General features: G+C 53.3%; 1 protein-coding gene across 3 annotated transcripts in view; it reads right to left on the bottom strand.

Moving 5' to 3' along the window:
- The window catches only part of GLCE (glucuronic acid epimerase), a 44,624-nt gene extending 19,673 nt beyond the window's left edge, over positions 1 to 24,951 (bottom strand). The window contains exons 1-3 of one of the 3 annotated variants that reach the window (XM_035335653.1): positions 15,125 to 15,503; positions 13,966 to 14,035; positions 13,755 to 13,854 (exon numbers count right to left, since the gene is read on the bottom strand). The gene's annotated coding sequence lies outside the window, so the exon portion shown is untranslated. Of the gene's footprint in view, positions 1 to 13,754; positions 13,855 to 13,965; positions 14,036 to 15,124; positions 15,504 to 24,819 lie in introns of those variants that run through there. The other 2 variants (XM_035335652.1, XM_035335654.1) reach the window with 2 other exon arrangements.
- Between the last annotated feature and the right edge of the window lie 847 nt (positions 24,952 to 25,798).

Genomic DNA, 25,798 nt, shown 5'->3' with positions numbered 1-25,798 from the left:
TTTTAGTGTTTTTTAGCCATGCTGTCTCTAACACCCGGGCATCGCCACCGCCCCACAGCACCCCAGTGCAAGGGGAAGCTCGTGGCCGGGATCCCAGCTCTCTGCTGGGGGCACAACCCCCGTAACCTCATTTCCCGACAGCGATGATGTGAGGCCAAATTCCTTTAATGCAAGGACCAACCCAGTACCCCAGCAGTCATTTAAATTTTGATCGTGCTGCTGGAGAGAGGATAAACCGCTACGTCGAGGTCTATTTAGCTCTAAGAAGTCAGAATGCAGCTACTGCAGAAATCCTTCCTGCAGCTCAGCACTCTGCACGTACATCTTAGAGGCTGGGAAGACAAAAAGCCCAGGTTCCTGCTCCCCTTACATACCTGGAGAAAGCAGGGAGGGAGGCCAGAACGGGAATTTATTACGAAAAAAAAAGGATCGCTCAGTATCAGCAGGGTCAAGACTACAATTTTAGAGCCATTTTTATTATCTATGGTAACAGCTAACCTGAAACACAACGTTTAAACCAACTTCACCCGAGGTCTACCACGGAAAAGTGACTTAATGTGGATTACGAACAGGCAGAAAACGTACCATTGCTAAACTTGAAATTTCTGGTCTTTGAGAGGAGGAAACCTTGCTTTTCAAGCCGCAAATACAGGATTTCCAACATAATTCTAGGCCAGATTCAGGAACTGTACTAGAAAATTGTATTTAAGGTGTGCAGACCACAACAATGCAGGAGAAAGCTCCCGGCCACACATCACCAGGTTATACTTCCTAGCATGTCGAGGGCTTAGAGCAACACTCAGGAATACAGAAATGCCTAAAAAACAGCAACCCCCCCCTTCGCTTAGCGATGCAGCTGTACCAAAACACAAAAGCCACGTCTCCCTCGGGTCTGGCATCGCCTGCTTCAGGACAAGCTCTGCACGCCACGCGTGGCTGCCCTGATGTGGCTGGGGACGTCATCCGGACCTCTCGCTTGTTTACCTGTCTGTACTGAAAACACTCAGTGAGCGAACTAAAACACGAGCCTGAAGCTTTGTTTTCCTCATTTTTGAGGGGTGAGGACAACGCCAGAAGCGTCGCTCTCTGACAGACCCAAAGAGCCAGGCTGCCGCTGGAGAGCGTCGCGGCTGCTGCTTCCATCAGCAGACGTGTTTCCCCTATAAATTAATGGAAAAATACGCAACTCCGGACCACAATGAGATTTTTCACTTTACATTTTCCTGGCTTATCAGAGGCGTTTGGAGCTGTCTCACGCAGTTCCATACATGTTAGCAGCCAGAGCGAGCCGCGCGGTTCCTTCCCCCCGCTGCACGACGCAGCCCCCGGCAAGGAGCCCAGCCAGGCTCCCTCCTCCTGCGCCTTCCTAGGAACTGGGAAATCATGGCCCTAAGCTCCCAGCAGCCAGAGCAGCACAGATTTCCTTCTTCTCTGCAGAAAACTGCGCTCATACATTCTGTTCTGACAGACCTTTCAAGGCGAACAGGCGAGGAAAGCCTGCTGCTCCTGTGCCAAGCTCCTGCCAGAGCCCCCAAGACCCCTTCTTGCCGCCAGCAAGCCCCAGGTTGCTTTGTGCTTTCCACTTTTTCCTACCAGGATCCCCTTCCAGCTTCGGCTAGAAAACCCCAATGATCCAATACATGATAGTTTTCTCCCACCCATTCCAAGCCCGACAGGCAGCGGGTTTCAGCAGGAACTACGGCCCCGTGTTTTCCTTCCCGACGGCGCTCCACCGACAACAAGAGAGCCACAGAGCAGCGATGCCGGCACCCCTGCTGCCAACTCATGACAATGCCTACAAGAATCCCATACAAAGCGCGCTCCAAAGTACAGCTCAGACATCTGGCATGTATTTGGCAAGCCTGCTCGCATGCAGCCTTCAAGTAAAAATAGAAGAGCCTTTCTAGTTCGAACACTGCCACCATTTAAAAAGGAGCGAGCGCGATGCTTCGGAGGATGCACAGCTGACCCTGAAAATCACACGAGATTCATATTAAGCGGATGAACCTTGAAGGCTTCGTCCAACACCCTCAGCAGAGCACAGTTTTGCTTGCTAATAACCAGCAAGCCTCGTACAGCTTCTATAAGGGATCTCACCTCTCAGCGAGCCGTTCAGGGTCTGCAAAGCACAGCATGACCAGCACTGGTTTCAGGGAGCAAAGGTGCTGGCAGCCCCCTTGCGTCACCCCAAAGTGCTCTCCTGGAGGCTTCAACACCTGCCAAGCCCCAAACCCTGCTGCTTCGCCGATGTCTGTGGCTCGTTACGGGCATGAACCACTCAGTCACGTTCCTACATGTTATGCAGGTAGATTCCCTCTTCCTTCTTTCACTACGCAAAAAGCAGAGGTTAAAGAAGCAACACAGCTTATAGCAGATAAATAAAATCTGCTCTAAGTCAGAGAAAGTGCCTCATTTTTATTGCTCAGCAAACCCCGATGCTGTGTGCAGATGGTTCTTTGGGAAGGAGTCGCTCACCGGTGGCAGTTACCCAATTGCTGAAGGTTTCAGCAAGATTTTGCTGCTTCCCCAAGTACTTCCAGAGCAAACGAGCTGCACAACAACAAGCGATGCCGCTGACAAACTTCATTACAGGGATTTTCCCAGGAAGCCTTAGAAGCCGGAATAACAATCACTTTCACTGCTACTTTCCCAGTTTTCACATAGAAACGAGCCAGCCACGCAACCCAGCACGAGCAGGCACAAGCACCCGACAGGAGCCGAAGCAACAAAGCACAAGCACGTCCCTGTTCCCCAAATCCCACTTTCAAAAGGCAAAAGCACACGTACCACACGCTGGGGACCCCAGGCAGAGCCTTCGGGAGGAGGTTCTGGGCTTCTTCCAGCCCACCCCTCCTACCCAGCGCTGCTCCCAAAAACAACCTGTCCCGGCAGAGTTTATGTTTAGACTCTGGCATTAACCCTGGCAAATGTGTTTGGAAACCTTCCGTTTCTACATTTTTTCATGTTTGGCAAGCCAGAGATTAGGAGGAGGCAGCGGGGCTGGATGCTAGGGAGACCAAGATAACACACAAACCCTATTTTTCTTGAAGCTCACAACAAAGGCAGAGCCAGCTTTTACAGCTACTTGATTCCGGTTTTTAGAATACAGCCCACAACGGCATACAGGCAGGTAATAAGGCGTACGATGGAGGGAGCCTTTTATTTATTTATTTTTAATCCTTTCTACTCCCGCTCCTTAGAAGAGCTGATGAAAAAGCAGGGCGGAATAAAATCAGAAATGATATAAAAGCATGCCGAAAGCTGCCCGACAGCAAACCGCTTCGGCTGCGAATTATTCTGCATAGCCATGGCAGTGAACTGTTTATTTCCATGTTTACTACAGAGGTGATTACTGCTAAACACCCAACACGCACACACGTTTCTGAGATTCCTCCAGTTCGTGCAGGCCCGGGACGCGTACCTACAATTATTGGTACAGACTGCCACGCGCAACTGTAACGCGGGCTGGGCAGGATTTATAGCTCTCAAATTCCATGTGGGTTGCTAGAATTTTAAGTCTAGCCATCAAGGTTTTCCTCCGTGAGAGATAAAACTGTAAAACCTCAGGGTTTGTGTCCGGGGGTCGCGGTCCCGGCCTGGGGCCGGAAGGCCTCGCCTCGCTTTAACGGGCTTTCGCCAACCGGAGCAATCAACCGGCTCCGTTTTCGTACAGACAGCAGGAAATATCAACGTTTGAATTCTTCTGCGGTTTCAAATTCCTCATTTTTGTGACCTTTGTACACCCATCCCTGCTGGAAAAATAAATAGGCATTTTATAGGCCTTCTACCCTGATCTTCTCAGGGCCGGGATACGTCAGGCCTTCCCATACCCGCAGACATTTCATCCCCGGTCTGAACGCCCATAACCGGGCACAAAGGAGCCTGGGGGTCACCCAGCACTGCAAATTAAACTTTAGCAGGCTGATTTTTGACAAAAAGGGCAAAGGGACACAAGCCACGGAGCAGCCCCAGCACCAGGACCGCGGCAGCAGGATGCAGGCGGCAGCAGGGCAAGGGAAGGCCGGGCTGTGCTGAGAGCTTCCCCAGGAAATAAGGATGCTCAGCCACCAAATACTTGCTGGGAATGGAAATTGGGGGGCAGGAGAAGGGGCAAGAGTCTTTTCACGGGGCAAGTTTGAATACTAGGGCACAAGTAAGGGGGCAGAAGCGGGACCAAGTTGTCCCTGAGAGCCCCTTCGAGGCCAGGTCTCCTCTATCCGACGTCTCTGTAAGCGCTCTCTGCTTCACGGCGTGGATATCAAAGCCAGTTGTTACAGTTGGACGGCTTTTTCTTTTTTTTGATGGAACGTTTGTCTCATTTCCTGGAGCAGCTGATTTAATTTCATCCCCGTCTAATGGGACTTCAGCGAGTGTAAGTGGTTTGTCCTTAGGAGAGGCGGCACAACAGCGCGTCCATGCCTCCCCTGCAGAAACTCCCTGTTCCCAGTGTCATTCCCCAGTAAAGTGGTAATAATTGGACCGAAGCAAGGGAAAAAAAATTAATATTTCACTGTGCACTACAGCATTTAGAAACATTTAGCTAATGGAGGATAGATGTCAGACTAATGGCTCTATTCAGTTTGTCTAACAGCTTCAGGCAGGAGCTTGTAAAGTTGCTTTTTGTACTTTGGCAAAAAAAAATAAAAGAAGAAAAAAAGTAAAGTAAAATCCAGCAGCAGCAGGAGCGTGCCCTAAAGCACTCCACAGATGGGATGCTCCCACCCAGAAGGAAACCGGCTCACGCAGCCAACAGGGAAGAGTCACAAGCAGAAAGGTAAAAGGGCAGCCTGAGGAGCCTGTTCCCAAGTGCCACGATGTCCTTAGAGCAATTCTCTGCACCTCGCCAAGTTTTCAGCCTGCAGCCCCCTCCAGACCGTGAGGCTTCACTACAAGAAGCATCGATCTTTAAAACATCGCTGCTGCACATCACATCCATTAAATCGAGTGCACCCACGGAGGAGCGATTTCCTCCGAAGGAGGTTTTCCTTTCCTAGCTCAATCCTGAAAATGGTACAGGTCTTTGCCTCCCCAAAAATATAAGAGAAAATTGACTTCAGCTGGATTCCTTGGAACACCAAAGATATCCACCAAAGGACCCCCATGAGGGGTCCTCCACATGCTGAAGGACTTCTCGCAGGCTGGTGAAATCACTCCAAGCGATCACCACGGCCCCGGCCTGCCCTTCGGGACCGGCAGCCTCCCCACAGTCCCTCCCTTACCCCACCGCTCTCCGCACAGAGTGCTGGACCAGCTGAGTCATCCCAATAAACACAGCTCTTAAGCCCCAGAAATTATAAACTTACACGGATATCTCAGCCGTACGCAGCAGCTCTTGCTTACAAGCCTCTTGTTATCCATCAGCCTCTGTGACCAAGGTTCCTCCCTGCTTCCACCTCAATAATTAGGGGGGTGAAGATGTCCCAACTGGAATTTCTTATATTCAAGAGAGGAGAGGTTTTACAAAGAGACAATGCTCGGCTCCAAATTTGTATTTGTGGTCATTGCTAATCCAGAGGGAGCCTCCAAAGACCTTTGGCTCCGCTTCTCAAAATAGATTTTAGCTGCTCTTCCTGTTGCGATACACCAAATTAAAATCGTGTAACAAGACACTCGGTATTTAAGAACTTGCACTCAAATTTCTTTGAACTCTAGTTAACAAGCACCCTGCAGAACAGAGAGCTGCAGCCCAAGCTTACTGCTCTTGACAAGAAAATCTCCCCAGTTTTCTGCTTGGGATCGGTCCCATGAAAAAGCCCTGGAGCTGACCCTCGTGTCTAGCTGCACCATGAAGCAAAAGACGCTGTCAGAGACTTCATGTGTCTAAGGGAAATTATTGGCAGGGGAATAAACTTTCTGGAAACACTTTCCGAGACACTTTTGAGTGCCCCAGACTTGCTGAGCCCACGACCTGGCTGTCAGAGGGGTTCGCACGTAATGCTTCTGGGTTACGTTTGCGCTCATCCAAAGCCTCGCAGCCACCCCACTATTATCACCTGGCACGCTAGTCACTGCAGGACTTGGAACCTGGCATTGATCTCCCCAGCTTTTTAAAATCCATTATTTTTTAAAGGTGGAGCAGAGGAGAAAACGACCGGCTCCGCCAGCCAAGAACACCGCTTCCCTGGGAGCGGCTCGGCACCGAGCAACACGCTCGCCTTTCTCCCAGGCAAGCAGGCAGCGAGGTTTAAGAGCTGTGTTACAGAACAAACCCTCAAGGAAATCAGCATGCGCTTTTTTTAAAAAAAAATCTTTGACTCTTCAGCTCCTTTTACTGCAGACTCCGCATTGGCCTGCAAGCTGTTGTTTGAGTGAATCCAAATTCAGGGGGATCCTGGCGAGACGCGGTGATGGGAGCAGACCACTTCAGGCTGCCAGCGTGCACAGCTTCAGCCTCCCATAGGCATCTCCTGACTTCTCGCTGCACCTCCTCCTTACCCCACTTTTCTTTTTTTCCCTTCTACTCTCTTCTTGTGTCTTATTTTACACAAATTAACCCACGGGAGCTTTGCTACAGACGCCAGGAGCAATGCAGTTTCACTGCCAGGTTGCACATGCTTACCACAAGCCCGCAGCACAGACACATTTTATGGTATTTCATTCAAGAAAAAATAATTATTAACAACATGACAGAAGCCAGATAAAGGCATTTCTCATATTCAGCTGTTCTCCTCCAAAAAGGCCCCAGCTGCACCTGTCTCCCCAGTGCCTCAGGTGAAAGGTAAGACTTGCAGTAGCTGCGTGCTCTTTGATCGTGACTCAGGCTGAGCCTCGTGGACCACGCAGCAGCTGTGTGTCAATAAATGATGTATGATGTATTTGTATAAACACAGTGCGTTTGGACAGTGAGTCAGAACGGGCAGAAAAGCATTCTCTCTTCCAAAACAGGTTAAGTCACTGCCGCTCTGTGCGTTTGTTCCTGTCGCTAGAAGAAATTGTTTTGTGGTTTACCTGTTTTTTGGTTTTTTATTTTTTTTTCCAAAGCGACTTCAGCCCCGCAGACGTAGGAGTTGATTTTTTCTATTCTAAATAAACTGCTGTGAAACATCAACAAGAGCCATTCTTCCTCTCCCCCGCAAAGGTAGGCAGCATCGCGACCGCAACTTTAACAGCGAGGAAGATTTCAAAGAAAGAAGGAATAAACAGGAAGGATGCAATCAGGTTTGCTATTCCGGGGAGAAGCAAAGCGAGCTTAAAGAAGCTTTAAAAAGAAAAAGCTTAAAAATTAAGTCGGTCCAATTTAATTCAGAATTCCTTCGTTACAAAGCATCTCCAAAGCAATCTGCATATGTAAAAATTTACATGCAAGAAACCACAGAGCCAGAAGCCTTTCTCAGTCATTCCAGAAATGAACCCAGCCCCAAGGACGCTCACGTGCTCAGCTACAGACCAGCACACTTGACCTTTCAAGTACGACTTGCAGCAAATTAGATACGACTACAGCAACACTTTCTTTTTCCAAAACCACACATTTTCCAATGGCAAGAAGTGCTGCCCAGGAGCCTGGGGCAGCAACTAAACCCCACGCTGAGGATATTCTCCATAGCCTCCCAGTGACTGTTATTCAGCAAAAGCACAAGTTAAAACAAGCGCTTAAGCTGAGCAGCACATTGCGAAGCAAAGGCACAAGCAACGGGTCACGCAACGAGCTCTTTCCTCACCTTTTCTCCTCCTCTCTACCCGGTCTGCTCTACACCATGAAAAATGCAAGGTCACGAGGGAGGAAGCAGGGAGGAAGAGCCAGCGACAGAAATTAAACCTTAACCCGAATTAAACCTTCTGATCTGAAATCCTTGGATTTGCGATTCCACAGAAGACCTTTTGTTGTTGAAGCAGGGAGCAGGTTCTGCAGCAGGAATTCCTGAACTGCACATCTAAACACAAACTCCGCCCTCACCACCGATTCTTGTTTGAGCACAAATGTGCTTTTGCCGCACAGATTTGAGGAAAGAGGTCAACCCTTGGACTGCACAGCCTCTTAGGCGAACTCCCGATGCGCAGCACCAACCAGCACCATTGGCTGCCCCGCGGCCAACTGAGCTCCAAAATGAGGAGAACCAGAGGAGGGTATTTACAAACAGTCCAAGCTGGCCTCAAAGCCTTGCTCTTACCAAAGAACGGAAGACTTTGCTGCCTGGGAAGATGGACACAGTGGAAGTGAGCGCAGCCAACACCAGTTTATCCCAGCTCCCTGCCAGCCAAGGTGCAAGGTGGCAGCGCTGGACACGCGGAGCTGCAAGGAGAACGGCCGCAGAGGGAGGGGAGCTTTATCCATCCACACACAAATACAACGACTGCTTTATAGACAAGTTACGTCTATCCCACGACGAGGCCATTAATCTAATGAAAAGAAATTAAGAAAAATGTGCTGAGACTGACAACGATGCTGCACCTTAGCATTAATCCTGGCCAGATAACATTGCTGCAGGCAACAGAGCTGTGGAGATGAAGGCTGTTAAACCACCCCACGGACAGAAGCCATCGCGCCACGGTAGAAACGGTTTCTTAGCAGGGCACTTCAAAGCATTGTCCGAACCTTCACAACACTTACTTCGTGTGTATTTGGTATTTGTCGTGGGTTTATCGGCGCAGCAGCTATTTTTTAAAAGTTTGTACTACTAATGCTAGATTGCCACTGACAAACGTAGCACTGCAAGCGCCGTCTTCGCACAAGTGCTCCTTTAATGAGCAACTGGCGACGGCATTGCCAAAAAAAAATCTGCAAACGTGCAACGATCCAGCTCGCAATTAGACCTCAACAATAGTTTCGCTGATTATCCTTTTTATGCTGAACGCATTCAGCAACGTGCACTGCGGGAACAGCCTGCATACAGACGAGCTGCAACGATTCACCGCGTTTGTGTGCGAGCGGCTTGGCTAAAAATTTGAATAAAAGGAATTTTCAAAGTAAACATTTTAAGCGAAACAATAAGCGCTCGCTAATCTGCGCACACAGACACATGCACAGGAGTGTTATAAGCATTTCCTGGGAATGGAAAGAGCAGGTTTGAGCCGACCCTTTCCTAGGACCAGGGATGATTTTCGGAAAAGTCAGTTGTTAGATGGACACAAAGACAAGGTGTTTGCTTGCAAGACGTCCCGAATGCCATTAGCGAAGCTGCCAGAATGCTGCTGCCACGTCCATCGTGGGGGGCAGCCGGCAGTGGCCGCGTCTTCCTGCGGGAGCGGGCGCTCGCAGGGAGGGGAAACCCAGTTACAGAAAACAGCAATATCTTCGTCAAAAAACAGCAAGCAATTAAACGTCTCCCACAGGCGGAAACACGTACTAAAGCTAATTATCGTACATCGGTCAATGTAATTGCGACTCCAACCCTACGTGGCCCATGTAATTAGTTGGCACTAATGGAAACCTCGTAACGCAACAAATTGCTGAGATACCCTGCGTCAAGAGTATTTCCTCGGAGCGCCAGGAAGTCAGGCTAAAGCTCTTGCCGACCTTCATGTGCACCTGGCCAGCAGACAGATGGGTGAGCTCCCTCCTTCCCCGCTACAGCACCTGGGGACGTGCCGAGGTCCTCACAGCCCGGCGAAGGCACCCGTTTGTTGATGACCAGGTACAAGCAACGCTCCGGGCGCTGAACGTTACCGTGCCCACCTGGGTAGAGAAAGGCCAGCGTGCGCCTGGCGTCATGCCCGTGTCCCTCAGGTGTGTATGACCCTATGGGCCAAGCTGGCAAGAGAAAAGCACAATGGAGAATTCCTAAGAGAAACACCGAATTTACAAGAAAATCCTTCCTGAGGCAGGTTTTCCAGGGAGCACCTGGTCACCACTTTCCTTTCCGTGCTTCCTAGCTTTGAGATGTGCCAAGGCGGATTACTTGCAGGCTCTAGGAGTAGGACAGCTTAGCATTTTGTCTGGCTTTGCCTTAGCTGCAGGCACCTCCCTGGTTCCTTGGTGGTTTTGGGTTGATCCGACGTCACCACTTACCCACCAGCAACATGCTCTGGCCTCTCAGATGAGCAGTTTAAGGCACGTTTAGCTGCTTATTTCAAGTAGGTACAAATTAACCAACCCACCTTTTTACCATCTGCCTGGAGAAACAAATCCCCACGTTAGGATAATAAAATATGGTGATGTGACATTTCCAGGGCAGCTACAGAAACGTGCGCTTGGACACAGCCCCTGAAACTCTGCCCGCCTCACCTCTGCAGGGAAACAGCCCGAAACCGAGCTCGAGGAGACTTCCAAGCTGAAGCTGGTCCCTCCCAAAATACAGCGCGCTGGGGAAGTGCCTGTGGGTGAAGCAACCCAGCGTCTACCACGATCGTGGAGGGAAGAGGAGGAAGGGAAAGCTCAAGCATCGATTTCCAGCGGGGGAACGGGGTCCCTGGAGGAGCAGCTCCGGGGCTGCAGCCATCCCCTTCCAGCAGGCGAGGGGCAGCACCGGGACAGGCACAGGAGTGATGCTCTGGATGCATGGCAGGGCTCAGAAGAGCCTTCTGGAAAGGGTTTTTGCACGTGTTGCTAGTGAAAAATCAGCTGAAGTCTTAATTAACACAAGGCAGAAGTAATAAACGAAAGCCAAAATCTCCTCCCTAATCTAAAGGCCATCGCCGTCTCACTGAGCTGGTCTTAAACTTCAGTAGGTGTGCTACAGACACACACTCAGGTATTTGAAACGGATGATAAATCAAACAAACCTGGAGGACTTCATCCTAATGATTACAGCCAAGCAGTTACCACCGAAGCGCAGTCAGAGACCATCACAGAAGTGCTACAGGAAAACCCAATCTAACAACCAGCTCTGCAAACATGAACTGAGGCCATCAAGAAGGAAGAAAGGACGTCAGTGAAGGGCATCTGCCGGCAGAAGTAACCGAGGAAGTCCTTGCTGCATCGGAAGGACGCGGTTTACCTGGAGCTGCTCCGAGACAAACACCCAGGCAGGAGGCAGCTCAGCACGGAGGGGCAGGGAGCACGCAGCTCAGGTTGGTGTCAGGGAAAGGTTCTGCACCCAGAGGTGCTCGGGCACTGGGACAGGCTCCCCAGGGACGCGGGCACAGCACCGAGCTGCCGGAGCTGAAGGAGCCTTTGGGCAACGCTCTCAGACACACGGTCTGATTTTTGGGTGGTCCTGCGCGGAGCCAGGAGCTGGACTGGGGGATCCTGGTGGGTCCCTTCCAGCTCTGTGCTTCTATTCCTGCCCCAGGTGCCTCTGGTAGCGAAGGAGAGGAGCAAACGTGCAGGCAGAACACTCCACTTCCAGCAGCACTGTAAAAAGTTTCTTTTACAAGTTGTACCCGCGTGCACCCATGCGCCTGACTGCCAGGAACAGAATTTCCTCCCGGTGCTTCTGTCCAACAGCTGTTCGATATTGGAACATAATTAATAGGTCTACAATACTGAGCTATTTTCTTCTGGATGCTACGGACTCTTTTTTCATCCAGAAATTCAATGCATTCACTCTTTATTCACTTACAACCCCACTGAGAGCCTATAAATTATTACTTTATATTGCTGTGCATCCAGAGGCTCCAGCCAGGGTCAGGGCTCTGTGCCGGAGTGGAGACACCGGCTCCACGAAGCTGCTCCGTCCAGGTCGATCAAAATACCCTTTTACTGGATGCTAAAACGCTCCTTGTTTGTATAAAATAAACTGTTCAGGCTATGTCAACAGCTTCTCTTCTGCTGTTCCCCCTGGCAGATTAATTATCAGTCCGCCCAGATCTTCTCCTCCATCGTATTAACGGATTCCATGTCATTTAAAACATATTAAATACAGCACGACAGCAGACTGGAAACACTAAATAATTCATGACAGCAAAATAAGGTCTACACGGGGCTAGGAAATTTTACAAACATCGCTCTTGTATCCACCGCCCTCCCCAGTGTTCTTCTAAAAAAAAATACAAAACGAACTTGGGGGCAATTAATATCCGATACGGTTCTCGCAGCAGCAGAATAATTTTTAGCATCTCCTTCAAAACACCGTTTCGTACCACCCATCACTTACAGGAAAACACGATCAAGACAGGAGTCTCTGAATACCTCGGCGTTTGCTCCAGGATTCAATCTAGTCTGCTTCTAAATATGGATAATGCCTGGGCTACATTAACACACTAAAGCTTTGTAGATTGCCATCACTGCTTCTGCTGCTTAATTTCATCTACCCCTCGCAATTCAGATCTCCAACTACTTTCATCCTAAAGAAAAAAAAAAATCATTTCAAATATGAAGACTCATGATGCTCGCATAAGCAGATTGCCAAGCGAGTTTAAGAGAACATATATTTAAAACCTGGCAGCAAAACTTCACTCCCCCAGTCAATGGGAGCATTCTCCCAGATTCTATTGCCTCGATGTTAATAAAAAGCATGCTCTACGATCAGTTAAAGCTTGAAAAAGTCTGGGCAGGATGATGAGTTTGACAAGTCAAACAGTTCAGGAGCACACCTGCAGAATACACGAGCTGATGGAAGAGGGAAGGTTCTGAGCAACCGGTAAAACCTCCACCAGGGATTCGGAGCGTTTGTTTTCCACTCCAGCTGCACAGAGGAAGAAGCACAGCACAGTAACACAAAATGGATGCCTTTTTTTTTTTGCAAACACTGCCTTAATTTCCACACGTGTCTGTCTGCCCAGTGGAAATTCATTTGCCACTCCAGACTATTTGAATTGCTAACTGCTCCTTTCCGCTCGTTTAGGAGTAAGCGGAGAATTTAAAGCGCTCCGGGCTCGAGACCGCCCTGCTGCACCGCGCAGCCCAGAGGACAGATCCCCTGTCCCAGCACGGGCTGGGTGCTTACACACCGGGCTCAAACCCCAGCGGGACCCCGGGGAGCACACCCCGGGCTGAATTCAGCTGCAAGGCTCGGAAAACCAGAACTCACCCAGCGCCGATCAAGCCCAGGAGAGCAGCATGTATTAATTATCAGGCAGAAGTTTAAAGTTTCCTTTAATCATCTTGAAATGCTTTGAAACCGCTTTTCTGGTGTAGCAGCTCCAAAAGGGCTTTTATCTTTCAGCTGTGACACAGGAGGCATGCTGGAAGCCCCGGGAAGCTTTCCGAGCCTCCAGTTCGGGCTGCTCTCCTTCTGAATCAGGTTTCCTAAACCCGTGCACAGCGAGATGTACCACAACTAAGCAGGGGAACTGTCGAAGACCAAGGAGAAATAAATCACTGCATTTACCACAAGGAGAAACTTTTGCTTCTGGAAAATCAGAGCGCCGTGGAGAGCCAAGCTCCGGTTTAACGCTTGTGTTTTATCCAGCATCCTAAATCCTCCCCACGCGTACAACAGGTTAAAACCCTGCCTCTTCCACGCCACAGACCTCGAGCTCACAGCACAGCTAATTGCACGGCACCCCAATCAAGCAATTAACAGCTTTCTCACGCAGAACCAAGCAGCCAGGCTAACAGCACGCAGACCTGGCCTCACGCGCTGCCTCCTCCGCAATGATCTTCCCCTGGAATGATCTTCCCCTGGAATGATCTCCCGGCGCTATCTGCACACACCGGCACCCTCCACGCATCCCCTGGCAACAGAACCGCAGCTCCCCACGGCCCCCCCAGCTCCACGGCCCCCCGAGCCAGGCACCTCTCACCCCGGGCTCACTTACCGGGGCTGGTAAAAGCCCCCGCAGAGGAGATTTTCCAGCCGGCACCTCCTGCAAACGCGGCTGGCAGCTCAGCTCGCAGCCGGACGAGCGTTACTTGGGCAGCTCCAGCCCGTCGCAGCCCCCCCAGACTTAGCCCCAGCTGGGTATTCGAAGCAGGGGATCTGCTCCTTGCTTACCTTAAGCAAAGGGAGGTCTCCGAATTCTAACGCGGCTCGGGTGTTTCAGCTTCAATAATACATTGGTGGGTGACCCGACGAGATTTCCCTCTCCGATTTCCTACAGGGGAGATGGGGAGAGAGGAAAAAAAAATAAAATTGGAGTACTTAAGGATCCGCAGCAGCCGCTGGAGTTGAATCCCTTCCCCTCTATCTGTAGAAATCCTCTTACTCAGTCCTGCCTGCTCTTAAGACAGCCCTGCTGACGAATTTCCAGGCTCAGCTCTTGACATGCAGAATCACTGAAGGATCAAGAGCATAAATGTCACTTCCTCCAGGCAGCACATCAGCGGCGAAGGAGCCTGATCTGCTCTCCCCACCACAATCCCACCAATTGACGAGCAAATCCCGGCATCTGCCTCTTGCGGAGCTTTCATTAGACGTTCCCGAAGAATTCCAGTTTAAAGCCCGTATTTCGAGGAGCTCCCTTTTAGCTGCCCCATTATGGAGTTTCACTTGAGGAACTGCACGAGTGGAAGAGCATAAACCGAAAAGCTAATAAAGCACAAGGCAGAGGCTAACCTTGAAACCAATTACAGCCGGCTACGTCGGAGCAGTAGCAGAGGCTCCGGAATTATTAAAATGAGCTTCAGAAAAGATTTAACTAACCCAACTCCGCCGCGACGCTTTACTTATGGCGTGTGTGCCGGCCCCAGAATATTCACCGAGGTTTTTCCATCTCCCTTACTGCTTTTGCATATTTCCTCGTCGGAGCCAACGGGGCACAAAGCCTGCGGAGGCTGGAAGCTTTCTGAGGGCGTTTCGTAACCAAAAAGTTTCCTGACATCGGAATTAGGTGCACGGAGGCACCATCCCAAACGCACCCGATAAACGTGGATTAAACACAACTCGGGACGCCAGCATCAACTTGACCCACCGTGTAATTAACTCCTAAAACGGCATTTTAATGGTCTCTGCCCTTCCTCAGCTTGGCAGCGGCATGTATAATTACGCTCTTATTAGCCCTCCTGCCTCCTTCCCTTGCATTCCCAATTTAAAATTAAACAAAACCTCTTCTGTTGGAGCTCGCCTTGAAGTAGTCTTGTCTTAAAAGGATTACCCTCCGCTAAAAGCGCACTGGATTCCACAAAAGGAGGCTTATTCCTGCATTTGAAGTCTCTTTTTTTTTTTAGGCACCTAATACACACCTGGATTATGTTTTCTAAAATCTATTTGAATTTTCTCACTGAATTAGCTCAATGAAGTAAATTTTATCACCCATTAAAATTTATGCCAACGCAACTTGAGCCGCCTCAGTATTTCTTCCTATAATCCTCTCGCTGGAGGCTCAATTTAATAAACAAAGGCAGCTCTAATAATTCAAATCTTACTTTCAGAGATGTGATGTGCCTGTCAGAAGCTTTCTGCAACATAGTGGGTACATTTCTCCGGTCCCTCTCCAAGGCTTTGCATACATTTCAGCCCGCATCTTGCCTTTTGAATGCTGATAACTGCTGTGTTGCTTTTCTCTCCTTTAAAGGATTAAAGGCAACCACACAGACATTTTTATTAGTGCATCATGCACCATTAAATTGTCAGCTTGTCTTCCACGATCCTCCTTAGAAAAAAAAAATACATACGTGGCCTTGAAAACATCCTTACAGCCAAATCCTCATTTCCTTGACACTTACTTACAAATCGCAGCAAACAAAGGCAAAGCACCGCGTGTATTTTCCCTGCAGCCAGGTTACGGCAGGCGAGCAGCACTCCACGCACATCTATTTCATCTGTTTTGGATAGTGCCCGGCGCTTCCACACGGCCTTCCCTCGCCTTCCCCAAGAGCTTGATTTCTATTATTTAACCGTGCGCCGCAGCGCCTTCGGGAAGCGAGGCCTCCCAGGACGTGCATCCTCGGCGCAGAGGAACAGCTCCCAGAGGAGGGAAAAAAGAAGTTTTTACCGGGAGAGAGCAGTGACACGGCTGCCCAGGAGCCTGAGGATGGGGCAGGCAGATGCTGCCTCTGCCATGGGGCCCAGCGCTCCCCGAAGCCCCCTCCTGAGGGGGCTGGTTCTTCCCTGCCTCCCTTAATTTTTCGTCCATGTCTCACAGCTCCCTGGCATGAGGATTCCTTCTCTTCGATCCAAGCTACACGAGAGGCGCCCAGCTTTTCTTGAGCAAAACCGTGCCACGGCACAAAGCGAGCCGCTCTGCAGCCATCGTGTGAGCAAGGAGGGCCGCAGCACAGCGGAGGTTACCTTGCTGACCCACTCGGAAGGTTCTGCCCGTACAAATCCTTTGCCTCGTACAAATCCTATCCCCGAGCCCACGCAGCGACACAAAACCCTCCCTAAAACACCACTAAAATCCCCAGAGCTGCCCGGTTCCGTGCTGACCCAGCACCGGGTGCTGGGCACAGGCACTGCCCCGCTCCTCGGCCGTGCCCTGAGGGCAGCGGCGGGACAGGGGGAGAGAGGAGCACAGCCGACGTCTGTGGTTCACGAGAAGCTTTTCAATTTAAATAGGTGGGTACAGCGACAGCACCCAATTAGCTGCTCAGTGTGAGGACGGTGTTAATATTCAGGAAATCCTCACGGCAGACACGGAATTCCTAACGCACACACCACAGCCGCACGAACGCCCTGCCACCGCGGAAACCCGCTGCTCCTTTCCATCCGGATTTTTGCCCCACGTTTCGGCCTTGCCCCCTGACAGGAATTGTGGCTGCACGGGCAGGGGAAGCAGCCCGGCACGGGGAAACAGCCCGGCACAGACCCCTGCACGGCCGCAGGCTGCACAAAGCCCCCGACGTGTGCCAGGAAGGCGGTGGCTGAGGGGTGCCGGTGTTTGGTGCTCTTACATCTGACCCAGCACGAGGCAGAGATTTAGGGCAAGAACAGGGCACGCGTTTTGGGAGGCTCCTGTCCCACAAGGCAGGCACTCGACAGGGTCACAGGTACTCGACAGGGTCACAAGAAATGGGGTCAAACTAAGTGATTTTGGAGCCGGTTCCCCAGTAAGCCAGCGAAATGCAGACGGGTCTGCCTGCCTCTGGGGGTGGAATCCCAGCACGCTCAGGCTTGGTTTGGCGAGCAGAGGACACCTTTCGGGCTCAAAGCCAGGCAGGATTTGTGGCATCCCGCTCCCGTGCCCCACAGGCTCACCGGCGCGCTGCCGTGCCTCCGACCAGGCAAACACCAGGCCAACGCAGAACAGCAGGACGAGGCATTTTTACAGCGAGCCCCAAGAGAAACGATCGCCAACAGCAGTCGGACCCCCAGGGGTCCTGGGGGACAACGCACAAGCCGTGCCAAAGCTCACCCAGGGCCAAACCCGTCACTGCCGAGGGGGGAGCGAGCTCCAGCAGAGGGCACTCGGAGGCAGGGAGAGGACGGGGTGGGAGCAGCAGCACCCGGCTGCCAAAACCCAGCAGCGGCTGCAGCCCCACGCGGGTTTGTGTGCTGTTAAAGCAAAGGCCGGAGAACAAGAAAGCCTGCTGCGGGCTGCGAGGAGCCCTGCCACTTCGGGCAATGCCTGGTCGCACGCGTCAGCGGCTGAAACGGGAGGAGAGCGGTGCCAGGAGTCACGCCAAGTGGCATCTTGTATACATATATATATATTTTAATACTGCAAAATTTTGTGCAGAAAGCTCACCTCTTACAGGAAAGGTCGATGAGAGTAACAGACCCAAGACTCGAGGCTCACTGGCACGCAGGCAGAACTTCTGAGCAGAACGTTGTACCGCAGGGTGTTCACTACAGGTGCCCGTTTTACAGCAGCAGCCCCAACAAGGATTAAGCTCACCGTTACAGCACCTGCCTCCAAGTAAGTTCAGTGAGCTGTGCACCTGGGATTTCACCCCAAGTATTTTGTGCTGTGTGTAAACCGTGAGCCCTATAGCCCATGTCAGGGAAAACGCAAATATTTACATGTATAAGAAAAAGAGGGGGGACAGTGAGAGTAGCGTTTCTTTCCTTTACAGAGGTTTATCAACTGTTACATGGGATTTAAGGCAAGGCCAGAGCGCTCGGCTCAGAGTCCGTAAGGTCAAGATCCCGGCGCTCTGCTCTGCCATCGCAGGGCCATGCCCCAGCAAACACCCAGAGCAGGGCTCAGACACCTGGGGCTTCCAGGCACTGCTCAGCCCGACGTCTGACCCCCGGTACTTCGCCCTTTTCCGAGCACACAGGGCAGGAGACGAAGCAATTAAGTGTCGGAGAAGTGCAGCACCACCTCGGGTCTTCTGAAAAGCAGAAACAGCCTTCGGGAAGCGCTGCTGCTGTGAGTGACCTGCGAGCTAACCCCAAACGCTGCTTTCAGCTTTCATTTTCCCAAGCCACCAATACCATAAAACAGAAAAAAAAAATGTATTTAGGTAAGAGACTGAGAATTCTGCTTTTTAAAAGGTGAGAACCTGATAAATCGCACTCCTGCAAGAAAGCCAATTTTTGCAAATAGCGAAAAACATGTCACAATTCTGCATTACTATACAGCCCTCAGAGTCGTGGCAGCACATTTGCATATCTATTACTCTATAAATTTTACAGCCCACGTATCCCAAGAACACTGCTGCTGAACACTGATGCCAAGAGCTGGCTTTCTAAGAAAGCCCAGGGCTCTGCAGAACCCTTTGGCTACCAGCTCGCGTTCGCTGCCGGTGTTTGGTTCTCAGCCCCGAGCCCCACCTGCCCTGAGCAAACTCACCTCCTGTATCCGTCAGGCTTCCCTACGACATCAGTCACCAAATATTTATTTTTGACACAGTTCAAATACAAGTTTAAGAACCAGACGTGCCCCACGTCACACCACCAGGGATCCGTCCCCTCCTGCCCGGAGCTCTAACACACCGCGGGGAGGATCGGAAAAGCACCGTGGGGGCACGTGCTGGAAACAGCCCACGATTTGTGAAGGGAACATCTGAATTCAGCACAAAATCCTGCTTCTTCTCACCTCCCAGCCAGGCGTCGATCCCGTTCCCACCGCCAACTGTTCCAGCGCTGACACCCGAGGTTACACGTGTGCGTGCGGGGCAGTTTTCGCAGAACTCAGCTCCCCCCGTCCCCAGCGCGATGCTGCTCTGTGTGCTGGGAGAAGGAGCCCAAGCCTTGCATTGTTTTCCATAATTTGTCACTTCGCATGATAAAATATTAAAAATGCCTCTTTTAAAAGCCTAATTCTCAGCAGGCTTTAATATGAACATTCTCCGAGCGCGCTGTTCATGCTTAAAAAACAGGCATTAAACAGCTGAAACGTCTGATGTTTGGAAACACAGCTACCCATCTGCCAAGGGTTTGGGAAGCATTACGTACCAGGCAACATTTTCTGTTCTAAACCTATTTAATGTTAAAGAAAAAAAAAAAATTAAAATCTCCAGGCACGCAAAGCTCGGAGCTTAAAAATAATCCTTTCTGCTTACTCCCAGATCTCCCCTGCGAAAGGCTTTGTTTACTGCGAAGCACCAGTTTGCTGCTGCTGGGATCTCCCTCGCCTCCACGAAGCGACGGCGTTTATAAATTCATTTATAAATTACCTGCCGCGCTTGGAAGCGCCTGACCTGCTCTCCTCGGCCACCCAGGGCTCGCCGTGTGCCCTGCTGTGGTGCCCGTGGTCCAGCGGGGCTGTGCAGAGAGCTCCCTGCCTGCAGAGAGGTGCTGGGCACGGTCTGAAAGCCAAAAACTGCTGCAGGAGATGAGCAAGCGCAGCCCCAGGAGGCTTGGGGTGGGCTCCATCCGTGGGGCAGCCCCAGCAGCATCCTCAGGGCTGGGAGCATTAAGGGGTGTCCCATATCCCCGCACCACCGCCACGCCGTCCTCTTGGGGTCCAGGTCACGCCAGGCCACGGGGATTACCGCTGTGTAATCCTCAAACCAGCCTGAAGTCAGCACTAGCATATGGCAGAGCACGACGGAGCTCTTCCTGCCACCCACCCAGAAGCGACGAGCTTCGCTGATGGGTTTTTTTTTTTTTTTACAGTTTCACCTCCTCGGAAATTCATTTTTTTTTTCTGGAAGAACACCGACTGCACCGAGAGCACGGCAAGGAGCCGCTAATACCGGGAGGAACTCGGCTGTCGGGGACAGCAGGCACGGCTCCGACACCGAAGCTGTGGGGCTGGCGAGCAACCAAGATTTCACCTAAATTCACCTTCTGTGTGGCAGCTCCACGGGGAAAAAAAAAAAACACACCCCAAACCCGTTACAGAAACGGGATGGAATAGAGGTGCACGGCTCTACTTAAAATGGATTTAAAACCAACCACGCAAACGATGCCGCCTTCCCTCTTCGTCCGCTGATGCCCCGTCCCTCATCACCTGCAGGACCACCGCCCCTGCGGTGTGAAGCACACGACCCGGTTTGGGTCCTCAGACACGCGGAGAAATGGTATAGAAAAAAAAAAAAACCAACAACACAGAATTACGTCTCCCTTTCTGCTGCAGACGATGCCCCGAGCTCACTTGTCGACATTTCTCATTAGGAGACACCCGAAAGCCCCGCGAGGAGAGCAAAGCTTCTCAGGGTTTTGAAGGAAGCCTACATGAAACAGCAGGGATGGCAGCAGCCCGCCCGTCCTTCGCCTCGGGATCCGCACAACAGTTAACGCTTTTTTTTTTTTTTTTTGCAAGATCTTAAAAAAAAAAAAAATAAGACAACATAACACGCAGCCTTCTGTGCATAGCTTCATCCTCACGCACCTTTTAACGGGACAGCTTGAGCTCTGACTTCAAGATGGTTTATTTGTCAGCCTCCCAGAAACCGAAGCTGACAATGTATGAAAAGATTTTTTATCTCTGCCTACCAAAAAGCAGAAACATAAATCAAGCTGACAGAGACAAAAAAAAAAAACTAAAGACCCCTTGGGCCCGATGATCTCTTGAGGTCCCTTCCAGCCCCTAAATTCTGTGATTCTTCCATTCAAACCAGAAGCTAAAAGCCCGGTTTGGCTAAACCCTGCTTTCAGGCTGTTGATGGGAGAATTGCTTGTTCAGCCTTCCAACGTCTCCAAAGCGCTCGGCAATTAAACACGTCCACGGCAGCTCATTAAGCGGGCTCTGCCCGTTTATGACAACCGGCTGCAAACCTTACGGAGAAACAGGAATGCCGAAGAGGTAAAAACCCAGTGCCGGGGGAAGGCTAGGTGAAACAGCCCTGCTTCCTCCTTAAAAAAAAGGGGAAATCCCGGGAGAATTTGAAAACCAACTGCAGGCGGCTGGGGAGCCCGACCGGGGGCCTTCGGGTCTGCCCCGACAGGAGCCGGGCGCTGCAGCTGCGGGTGCCAGACCCTGACCTTCACAGCCTGGCCGTTACTGAAGGCTGTGACCTCGTTAAGTGTGTTGTTAATGAAGGAGGGCTGAAGGCTGGCCTCACACTCGCCTATTTCGACTGATGGAAACCATCAGCAGGGCGCTTCTGCTCGCAGCACCCCGGGGCTGGATGCCTGCAGGGCTCCTCCAAGGATCCCCACCCACCCGGGGACAGGAGGAGAAGGAAAAGACCAAAACCGCTTCTTTGGGAAGAGCATGCCCAGGAAAAACCTGGGAAATCATTTCCTTTTGAACACGGAAACGGAGGAGGAACAAAGCTGCCTTCGCAGTCTCCTCTCGCTCTTACCAAAGGCAAAGCTGCCCTTCGGGATCTCTAAGACAAGCGAAAACTCCTGATTTTTCACCTCCAAACGAGGCTCCAGCGGCTCCAAGAGATTCTGATAAACCCATTCCTTTGTTTCGAGGCTTTGTGGAATTTCCTGCATACCTTAATGCAATTAAGGCGACAAAAAAAAAACCACGCAACAGCCGCATTTCCTGCGCTGGAACAGTTCGGGGCCTCTCCCAGTTTTCAGAAGGCTTCTCAAGGAAGCACACCGACTGAACTCACCCTGCAAGCGACAGAGAAGCTGCAATCTCCTGTAGCAGCCTTCGTGTTTTCAAGGCACGAAGCAGGACAGAGAACACCGAGCATGAGCAAAGCCCCCTCAGGAGCCCAACCAGGCTCACACCACGTGCGGGATGAAGAGCCCTCCTCTCGAGTCAGCCTCGTTTCATCCTCCCTTCAGCTCTTCCGCAGGGCAGCCTGTCCCTGTCCCCGACCACCTCTGGGTGCAGAACCTCTCCCTAGCCCCCAGCCCGACCCTCCCCTGTCCCAGCTCCGGGCCGTTCCCTCGGGTCCTGGCGCTGTCCCTGAGAGCAGAGCTCGGCACCACAGCCCGGTGATTTGACGCTTTTACCAAGATTTTCCTTCAACTACAGGCACGTTTACAAAAAGAGCACGTGGAAAGCCACCTGCGGTGCCCAACGTGTGACTTCAGGCACCGCTCAATTCAGCCTCCGGGAAACGTCACCGGACCAACTCGTGAGAGCAGCAAGGTGCGTGCAACCACGAGCTCGCACCTCGGGCCCTACCAGCGCCACCAGCCACCTGGTTCAGGTGTCCGAGGACACCAGCCAACCTCTAACTCCAATGGTCCAAGCAACGGAGGCGAGGAAAAAAAAAAGAAAAGGTGGCATACTCGAGATAAGGCGCTAATTAAAAGCTCGTTTCCTTTCTTCTGCAGGATCTCATTACCACGCGTTTTATCTGCCGCCTCCAATGGCTCAGACTCGATATTTACCTTTTAAAACCCAGCCGGGAAGCAATGCCTGGGAGTCCAGAGGACCTGGTTAAACATCAGCCCGACCGCCCCCACGCTGCCAGGCCAGGAGGCAAGGAAGGACCCGGGCTTGTGGCAGGCACCTGGGGAATTCATCTGTCAACGGGTCTGAGAACTTCCCAAATCCTATTCGGGTGCACTTGGTGCCCAAGGAGGAAAAAAAATCACGAGGTCCTGATGTTATGAAAAGGGGAACATCTGCCCACGTTGTGGGTCTGCAGCACGAGAGGAGGCGGTGAGCCAACTCGCTTTGGAAGGCGGCAGAAATTCGCCCTCGAAGCTCTGCCGGCTGCAGACATGAAAGGCGGATCATTAACACGCAGCCAAGCAGCGAAGTAACCAGTCGGAGACACGCTGCCAGCAGATGCCTCTTCATCTTCCGGCTCAATTAAGCGTTCAGAGAGAGCTACTTCGACTTTAGTGAAATTCAACTCGTTATTATTATTATTATTATTGTTATTTTTCAGGATCCCGAGAAGAGAGAAGGAAAACACCAAAGGGCAGAAACACCCCGAAGAGCGGCTCCACCTCTGAGCAAAGCGCCCTGACCATCACCTGCCGACGTTATAAGGCTACCACGGCTGCTCCAGGGGAGTTTTTATACTGAACGGGGAAAAATGGGTCCGTTTCTCTAAAACTGATGTCCCGGACCCCTTGTTCACCTCAGCACGTGCGCGAGCTGCTGCCTGGCTCACCTCTCGCTGCTCCCGCTACAGCCGCGGCGTTACCGACGGGAGCGCCTTTGTTGGGGGATCAGCCGGACAATGAAGGGGCTGAGGACACTTCTCTTACAGAAAATTCCTGTCAGACGCTGCCAGGCCCAGCTTTCCCTCTTTCCGGGCCAGCAGCCAGCCGCTAATCATCTCAGGGCCCTCCTAATTTTTGGCTGTGCGACACGCGGCGTGACACAAAGGGGGCGGCCTCCTCCAGGCGGTGCTTCGGGAACGCTTCCACTGATGAGGTGGAAAAAAAAAACAAAACAAACCCAAAGCGGTGCCAGCCCCAGCGCAGACCCCGCCGCTATTACCTGCTGGGGAGCTCAGGAACTCTCCCGCGTGCCCCCCGGGGCGATAAGCGCCGGCATTTCCTCCATCCAAGTTTTCCTGTCGGAGCACCACGGCCAAAGGCGCTCTGCCGGCTGGGGCGGCCGGGCCCGGTGAAGGCGGCGCTTCAGATCGGCTCCGTGAATTGAGGACTCGTCCTTCTCACCTGAATGTTTTAGCTTAGATGCCTGCCACAGACACGGCTGCCGCAGGACTCTGACGTCTGCGCTGCCGAGACTTCCTCAAAGCACCTGAAAAGCAGGGGCACGAGGCAGCCGCGGGAGTCACGCCTCGCCTGGGAGGGAAAGGGCTCACTTCTCGTTTTTTATCAGCTACAAAGGCTCCGACCAGGAGAAACATTGCCTGCCGGCGCCCCTGCCCCTGAAGGAACGAGCCAAACGCCTCAAGTTCCTACCACCACCACCACCACCTTCAGGCGTCTAAAGGCAGCTGGCGCCCCGCGGCAGAGCGGGATCAGCGTGCTACGGGGGAGAGGTTTTCCTCCTGCCCTGCCCGGGAAGCTCCCGGCCATTTATTCGCCTTCGCAGCGTTAACGTCCGGCTTCGAGGCGGAATAAATCAGCTAAAACTTTGCGCGACAGCAACGCTCGGAACGGGCAGAAACCAAACAGCCCCAGGACGCTCAGGCCGACGCCTACACGCGTCCCTAAGCGGACGCGTTGGGGATTTCCTGACTTCGCCTTACAACGAAGCCCCCCCCCAGATCCCTGCCCTTAGGGGGGATCGCACAGAACCCCGCGTGCGAGGCCTGCGTGGGCCGCGTGGGCGCTGCGTCCCAAGGCGGCGCCGTGCAGGTGGGGCTGGCACAGGCGGTCCTGGTCGCCCGGTATCCACAGCAGCCGGGACCTCGGGGGCTCGGGAGCACAGGGTCACGGGGGCTCAGGACCATTAGGGGCAGAAAAGCCCCAGAAGACCCCAAAAGCCCCAGGATGTCCCCCTCCAACCCCCCCCCTCACCCCCACCGCACGTCCCCAGGCACCACAGCCAGCCTCCCCCCGCCCCCCCCAGGCACGGTGCCGCCACCTCCCCGAGCACCCCCCGAGCACGAACGTCTCCCATTCTCCCCCCCACCCCCCGTCCCCCAGCCACCCCGGAGCTCCCCGCGTGCCCAGGGCCCCTCCGACCCCTTCCCACCGGGCGCACCGGCCCCGCTCCCTCCCCCCCGTGGCTCACCGGCGGCTCCCTCCCGAGGGCAGCCCCGGGCCGCCCCCTCCGCGGCTCCTCTCGCCCCGCCGGTGCTCAGCGACCTCCCGGCAGGCGGCTCCCGAGCCTGCGCTGACCCCGCGGAGCGTGCCCGGTACCGGCCCCGGCCCCGGTACCGGCCCCGGTGCCCGCCAGCCCCCTCCGGTGCCGCCCCCCCCGCAGCCCGGTCCCGGTCCCTACCTGCGGCCGCGGGCCCTGCCGGCGGGCGGAACCCCAGCGCCGGGGCAGGCGGGGCCGCACGGAGGGAGCTGCGCCGCGCCCCGCCCCCGCGCAGCCAATCGGAGCGCAGTGGGCGGGGCGCTGAGAGCCCGCCGGCCAATAGGAGCGCGCGGCTCTTCCGGTCGCGGCGCGGCGCGGCGCTACCTGCGCCGGGGCGGGGGGAGCGGCCCCGCCCACGCTTCCCGCGAGAGCGGCGGGAGGGGGCGGGGCTTGCCGCCGGCCAATGGGAGAGCGCGGCGGGGGAAAGGGGAGGGGGGCGGGGTCTGGAGGGAGAAGGGCGCCGCGCATTGGCTGCGCGCGGCCACGCCCCCCGCCCCGCGGCGCGCACGTGGCGGCGCGGGCGCGGGAGACCGAGGGGCGGGGTGCGGTTAACCCCTGCGCTGCCGGGCCGGGGGCGGCGCGCTCCGCGGGGGGGCCCGGGGGGGACCGTGCCCTGCCTCGGCCCGGGTAGGGGGGCGAGGCCCCGGCCTCCGCTCTGCGGGCTGAGCACATGCACCCCCCCCGCAGCGTGTCCGCAGCCCCATCAGACGGCATTTTGCTCGATTTTCCCTTTTTTTAAAAAAAAATAAATAAAAAATGACCCCGACCTGCACGGATTTGAGCACTCTGCGCGGCAGGTGCTGCTGGAGAGGTGCTGGTCGGAGCCTCGGGGGTCTCCCACCCCTACCTGACCAGGCAGCCCTCGGCACGGTGCCGCCTCCTGCCCGGCTGCAAACTCGGCTTTTGGCGATTTTTCTCCTATTTCCTTGTCCTCCCCACCAGTTCCGTACCACGGGGACTGGACGTTACCCGGCTGCGCCCAGCACGCCAGAACGCTGACTTCCCCGTTGGCTCCTTTGGGCCGCTGCCAGCAGCCCCTGGGACTTTGTCCTGCTTTGCGCAGCCACACGCGGCCGTGCAAGGGCTGGCCCCTGCCCCGGCCCCCGCTGTGACCCCTTGC

This window comes from Oxyura jamaicensis, chromosome 10 (assembly GCF_011077185.1).
Source record: "Oxyura jamaicensis isolate SHBP4307 breed ruddy duck chromosome 10, BPBGC_Ojam_1.0, whole genome shotgun sequence".
In the NCBI taxonomy this organism is placed as follows: domain Eukaryota; kingdom Metazoa; phylum Chordata; class Aves; order Anseriformes; family Anatidae; genus Oxyura; species Oxyura jamaicensis.
Note: the sequence above shows the minus strand (reverse complement) of the source record. Positions and strands in the feature narration are given on the sequence as shown.